At 26.5% G+C, this 7,296-nt stretch overlaps 1 protein-coding gene across 1 annotated transcript in view; it reads left to right on the top strand.

The window, feature by feature from the left end:
• LOC126734913 (protein madd-4) overlaps positions 1-7,296 on the top strand; it is a 531,919-nt gene that overhangs the window by 148,300 nt on the left and 376,323 nt on the right. The window lies entirely within an intron of this gene.

The raw sequence follows: 7,296 nt of genomic DNA, 5'->3' as shown, positions 1-7,296 counted from the left end.
TTGAAGCAAACGAAAGAGGTTCCTTGTAAAGCCTTTCCAGTTGGATGTTGCATGATAAATTTGCTTTGGCCACAATACTGCTTCTGAATGGGCCACTGTATGGATCCTTTAAAAAAAGTAAAGATGTTTGGTTAGTTATTTTCATAATCCTAATTTTTTTAATGTTGATAGCTGGCTTTGGAGTTTTTAGGAAAAAGTTGCAGGTCGCACTTTTTATATCAAAAAAATCGTATTGCTTCATTTTTATCAAATTAAATCGGTAAGGTTTCATTCTGGCATTTAAAATGATATTATCCCAATCCTCTGGTCTCTCGGCTCTCTTCAGGCGTCTTTTCTTTTTCTCTATCAGGGCAAACTTCGAATCGTTTGGCAAAAAGGAATGACCCTTCCTCATTGGAAATATGTATTTTACTGAATCAACGATTTTTAGAATATTGATCAAGGTGTACAAAAAATGAGCCATTACGTAATTTTTATTTTGCCCTGGGCAACCGTCACTAAAAATAGTATCGTGACTAGATGTGGTTCTTAAGGAAATGCAGTACCATCGAAGTGACTTCATTGGCACCCTTTTTGGCTTCATTTTCAAGATAAGTGTACATCCAAACATTAGAACGCGAATTATAGGTCAGAAAACCCAAAACTATTTTTTTACTTCTATTTTACTGGAACATCACCTACAAAAATTTGAATAAAAAATTCGTTATTATAGGAATTTTAATGAAATTTTACGGAAATATTAAGAAAAGATCCATAATTAATTTCGAGCAGAAATCATGTAAATCGGACTATTAAAATATGAGTTATAGACCAGAGAACCCAAAACAATTTTTTTAATTCTAATTTACTGAAACATCACCTACAAAAATTTGAATAAAAAATTCGTTATTATAGGAATTTTAATGAAATTTTATGAAAATATTAAGAAAAGATCCATAATTAATTTCAAGCAGAAATCATGTAAATCGGACTACTAGAGTATGAGTTATAGACCAGAGAACCCAAAACAATTTTTTTAATTCTAATTTACTGACACATCACCTACAAAAATTAAAATAAAAAATTCGTTATTAAAGGCATTTTAATTAAATTTAATAAAAGTATTAAGGAAGGATTCATAATTAATTTCCTCTAAAAATCATGTTAATCGGACCATTAGGATATGAGTTATAGAACAGAGAGCCCAAAACAATGTTTCTACTTTTATTTTATTGGGACGTTACCTACATTAACTTGAATAAAAAACTTCCTATTACAGGGATTTTTATAAAAATTCAGAATAACGTTAACGAGAGACCCAAAATGAATTTTAAGTAAAGATCATGTAAATTGAAGTATTATAACGCGAGTTATTGGTCAGACAACCAAAATCCATTTTTTTACTTCTATTTTTCTGGAACATTACCTACAAAAATTTGAATAAAAAATTCGTTTTTACAGGAGTATCAATGAAATTTTACAGTAATATTAGGAAAGAATCCATAATTAATTTCGAGTAGAAATTATGTAAATCGGACCATTAGAATATGAGTTATAGACCAGAGAACCTAAAACAATGTTTTTACTTTCATTTTACTGGGACGTTATCCTTAATAATTTGAATAAAAAACTACCTATTAAAGGGATCTTTATGAAAATTCAAAATAACGTTAAGGAGAGACCCAAAACAATTTTTTTACTTCTATTTTACTGGAACATCACCTACAAAAATTTGAATAAAAAATTCGTTATTATAGGAATTTTAATGAAATTTTACGGAAATATTAAGAAAAGATCCATAATTAATTTCGAGCAGAAATCATGTAAATCGGACTACTAGAATATGAGTTATAGACCAGAGAACCCAAAACAATTTTTTTACTTCTTTTTTACTGGAACATCACCTACAAAAATTTGAATAAAAAATTCGTTATTATAGGAATTTTAATGAAATTTTACGGAAATATTAAGAAAAAATCCATAATTAATTTCAAGCAGAAATCATGTAAATCGGACTACTAGAATATGAGTTATAGACCAGAGAACCCAAAACAATTTTTCTACTTCTTTTTTACTGGAACATCACCTACAAAAATTTGAATAAAAAATTCGTTATTACAGGAATTTTAATGAACTTTCACGGAAATATTAAGAAAAAATCCATAATTAATTTCAAGCAGAAATCATGTAAATCGGACTACTAGAATATGAGTTATAGACCAGAGAACCCAAAACAATTTTTTTACTTCTTTTTTACTGGAACATTACCTACAAAAATTTGAATAAAAAATTCATTATTACAGGAATTTTAATGAACTTTTACGGAAATATTAAGAAAAGATCCATAATTAATTTCGAGCAGAAATCATGTAAATCGGACTACTAGAATATGAGTTATAGACCAGAGAACCCAAAACAATTTTTTTACTTCTTTTTTACTGGAACATCACCTACAAAAATTTGAATAAAAAATTCGTTATTATAGGAATTTTAATGAAATTTCACGGAAATATTAAGAAAAGATCCATAATTAATTTCGAGCAGAAATCATGTAAATCGGACTACTAGAATATGAGTTATAGACCAGAGAACCCAAACCATTTTTTTAAATTCTAACTTACTGAAACATCACCTACAAAAATTTGAATAAAAAATTCGTTATTATAGGAATTTTAATGAAATTTTACGGAAATATTAAGAAAAAATCCATAATTAATTTCGAGCAGAAATCACGTAAATCGGACAACTAAAATATGAGTTATAGACCAGAGAACCCAAAACAATTTTTTTAATTCTAATTTACTGAAACATCACCTACAAAAATTTGAATAAAAAATTCGTTATTATAGGAATTTTAATGAAATTTTACGGAAATTTTAAGAAAAGATCCATTATTAATTTCAAGCAGAAATCATGTAAATCGGACTACTAGAATATGAGTTATAGACCAGAGAACCCAAAACAATTTTTTTAATTCTAATTTACTAAAACATCACCTACAAAAATTTGAATAAAAAATTCGTTATTACAGGAATTTTAATGAACTTTCACGGAAATATTAAGAAAAAATCCATAATTAATTTCAAGCAGAAATCATGTAAATCGGACTACTAAAATATGAGTTATAGACCAGAGAACCCAAAACAATTTTTTTAATTCTAATTTACTGAAACATCACCTACAAAAATTTGAATAAAAAATTCGTTATTATAGGAATTTTAATGAAATTTTACGGAAATTTTAAGAAAAGATCCATTATTAATTTCAAGCAGAAATCATGTAAATCGGACTACTAGAATATGAGTTATAGACCAGAGAACCCAAAACAATTTTTTTAATTCTAATTTACTAAAACATCACCTACAAAAATTTGAATAAAAAATTCGTTATTACAGGAATTTTAATGAACTTTCACGGAAATATTAAGAAAAAATCCATAATTAATTTCAAGCAGAAATCATGTAAATCGGACTACTAGAATATGAGTTATAGACCAGAGAACCCAAAACAATTTTTTTACTTCTTTTTTACTGGAACATTACCTACAAAAATTTGAATAAAAAATTCATTATTACAGGAATTTTAATGAACTTTTACGGAAATATTAAGAAAAGATCCATAATTAATTTCGAGCAGAAATCATGTAAATCGGACTACTAGAATATGAGTTATAGACCAGAGAACCCAAACCATTTTTTTAAATTCTAACTTACTGAAACATCACCTACAAAAATTTGAATAAAAAATTCGTTATTATAGGAATTTTAATGAAATTTTACGGAAATATTAAGAAAAAATCCATAATTAATTTCGAGCAGAAATCACGTAAATCGGACTACTAAAATATGAGTTATAGACCAGAGAACCCAAAACAATTTTTTTAATTCTAATTTACTGAAACATCACCTACAAAAATTTAAATAAAAAATTCGTTATTATAGGAATTTTAATGAAATTTTATGGAAATTTTAAGAAAAGATCCATTATTAATTTCGAGCAGAAATCACGTAAATCGGACTACTAGAATATGAGTTATAGACCAGAGAACCCAAAACAATTTTTTTAATTCTAATTTACTGAAACATCACCTACAAAAATTTGAATAAAAAATTCGTTATTATAGGAATTTTAATGAAATTTTACGAAAATATTAAGAAAAAATCCATAATTAATTTCAAGCAGAAATCATGTAAATCGGACTACTAGAGTATGAATTATAGACTAGAGAACCCAAAACAATTTTTTTAATTCTAATTTACTGAAACATCACCTACAAAAATTTGAATAAAAAATTCGTTATAACAGGAATTTTAATGAACTTTTACGGAAATATTAAGAAAGGATCCATAATTAATTTCGAGCAGAAATCATGTAAATCGGACTACTAGAATATGAGTTATAGACCAGAGAACCCAAAACAATTTTTTTACTTCTTTTTTACTGGAACATCACCTACAAAAATTTGAATAAAAAATTCGTTATTACAGAAATTTTAATTAAATTTTACGGAAATATTAAGAAAAGATCCATAATTAATTTTGAGTAGAAATCATGTAAATCGGACTACTAGAATATGAGTTATAGACCAGAGAACCCAAAACAATTTTTTTACTTCTTTTTTACTGGAACATCACCTACAAAAATTTGAATAAAAAATTCGTTATTACAGGAATTTTAATTAAATTTTACGGAAATATTAAAAAAAGATCCATAATTAATTTCAAGCAGAAATCGTGTAAATCGGACTACTAGAATATGAGTTATAGACCAGAGAACCCAAAACAATTTTTTTACTTCTTTTTTACTGGAACATCACCTACAAAAATTAAAATAAAAAATTCGGTATTAAAGGAATTTTAATCAAATTTAACAAAAGTAGTAAGGAAGGATCCATAATTAATTTCCTGTAAAAATCATGTTAATCGGACCATTAGGATATGAGTTATAGAACAGAGAACCCAAAACAATGTTTCTACTTTCATTTTACTGGGACGTTATCCCTAATAATTTGAATAAAAAACTCCCTATTACAGGGATTTTTATGAAAATTCAAGATAACATTAACGTGAGATCCAAAATTAATTTCAAGTATAAATCGTGTAAATTGTAGTATCAGAACGCAAGTTATAGGTCAGAGAACCCAAAATAATTTTCTTACTTCTATTTTACTGGAACATCACCTACAAAAATTTGAATAAAAAATTCGTTATTAGGGGAATTTTAATGAACTTTTGATAGAGTTATAGACCAGAGAACCCAAAAAATTTTTATCAGTTTCTAGGTCATGTATACCAAAAACATTATACCAAAATTGACGGCTATAAAAAACAGTTAATTAGATATTAACGACGAAACCAGCTGTTATTCATGCATATTATTTTGGAAAACAATGATTTTTAAAAACAATTTTTTACTAGTAAGTTGTGTGGGGCGGGTGGGGGGGTACATTAACCCTAAATGAGAAACGGTTTTTTTGCAGAAAATAATTGCCTGGAAAAAAAATACGTTTTAAGAAAATTATAGAAAGAATCTATAGTTTGTGTTTCTATATTTTTCTCATATAACATTAAGGTTTTTGAGTAAAACGTGATAAAACCCTATTTTTTTTTATTAAAAACAACCAAAAATACATACCTTACTATATACGGTTGATAAATATACCAAAATCAAAAATTTCCAAAAAAATCATTGAATAAATATATATTTAACGATAATAAGGCTCGGGAATATATTATATTTTAAAGTCAAATTTATAAATTCAGATACGCTTTGTCACTTCAAGACATTTCACTGTTTGCACTGAATTTCTTTAAAAGTTTACGTTTTTGTTTTTTATATACCTTTTATTTTAGCCCACATTTACTCAAATGGGTTCAAATCTATATGATATGGTAAAAAACGTAACAGCTTTTGCATTAAATAATTCATCTATTCCTCATAACATTTTTACTTTAGTGTGTGAAGCTTTATTATAATACATAACTGGGGATTTAACGTAGATTTAGGACACGACAGGTCCCAATAAAAAAAGCCCCACCAATAATGTATCGAAAATTTATTTTCCGAAGAAAAGAAATAAGCACCATAGGTGTTAGTTTGATAAATGTATCCCTTATTACCCGCCTAGTGACAGGTGAATAAAGAGAGGCCCGCTTTGTGTGTACCTAAACAGATCCAACGCAGGTCGTTATTTGAATTTTAACGGTGATTTATTGTAATCGGGCCAATGGGGCGCGAACTATTAATTTTACTTAAAAGAAAGTGGGTTGTAAGTGGTTTAGTTAAGAAAAAATGTGGTAATAAGGGGTAATATGTAAGTGAAGAGTTTTTTTTTTTAAACAGTGAGTTTATTTGAGGTTAAGGGGCTTCTTGCAGATGATTTACGGAGTATTCTATTGAGATGAAAAAAAAAACAGGAAAGTTTTAGGGATGAATTGCTTATATCTCTTATGTTAGGAAAGTTGGAACAATTTAAAAAAAAAATTAAAATCAAGAAATTTACCTTAGAAGTTGACAACATTAATAAAGCGCTCATATCTCTGAAATCAAGAAAGGTAAAGAAAGTTAATTTTCTTATTACATCATCATTACTTCTTTTTCTTGTTATGAACGAGGTATTTATTACGAAATTTGCATCAATTAGTGTAAATTGGGAATAAAAAGACGTTAAATCAAACTTTTAGCTGTAAAATAAATAATTTTTAAATGTTAAATACGTTGAATGATTTTGACGAAAAATTCAAAATGTCAAATAAAAATCATTCGTTTAACAGTAAGAAACTCTTTAATGAACCAAATTTTAATATTAAAAATTAATTAATTTTAGCTTTTTTAAAGTTAAAACAAACTTCTTAAAATATTGCAGAAGACAAATTTAACTTTAAAACAACATTCTGAGGGGATTAATATAAATGATTTTGAACAAAATCAAAACCAATCAAAGTCTTATAAAGAAATATTTCAAATAAAAATTAGGTAAAAAATAAGAGAGTATATTTACGTGAAAGAAAATGGACTTCATCAATAATGGAAGTTGAAAAATTCATGAAAAACTGTAAATGTTAAATGTTAATAACAATTTGGCGTAAAATCAATTTATTTTTATATTTAAATAAAAAGAAATTCGAAAGTTAGGCCCTTTTGGACATAAACAAAGGGTTTTTCGTATCCAATTAAGTTATGCATGGCTTTAGTTAATTTTGGAAGTGTTATATGGTGCATATTTATTATAAATTTTCTTAAAATTTATTCAATTTCATTTATGTTTTTAATAATTAAAAGCTAATTTCTAAATAAAAAATAATAAAAAAGAATTCT

The sequence above is a fragment of the Anthonomus grandis genome, chromosome 4 (genome assembly GCF_022605725.1).
Source record: "Anthonomus grandis grandis chromosome 4, icAntGran1.3, whole genome shotgun sequence".
NCBI classification, from domain to species: domain Eukaryota; kingdom Metazoa; phylum Arthropoda; class Insecta; order Coleoptera; family Curculionidae; genus Anthonomus; species Anthonomus grandis.
Note: the sequence above shows the minus strand (reverse complement) of the source record. Positions and strands in the feature narration are given on the sequence as shown.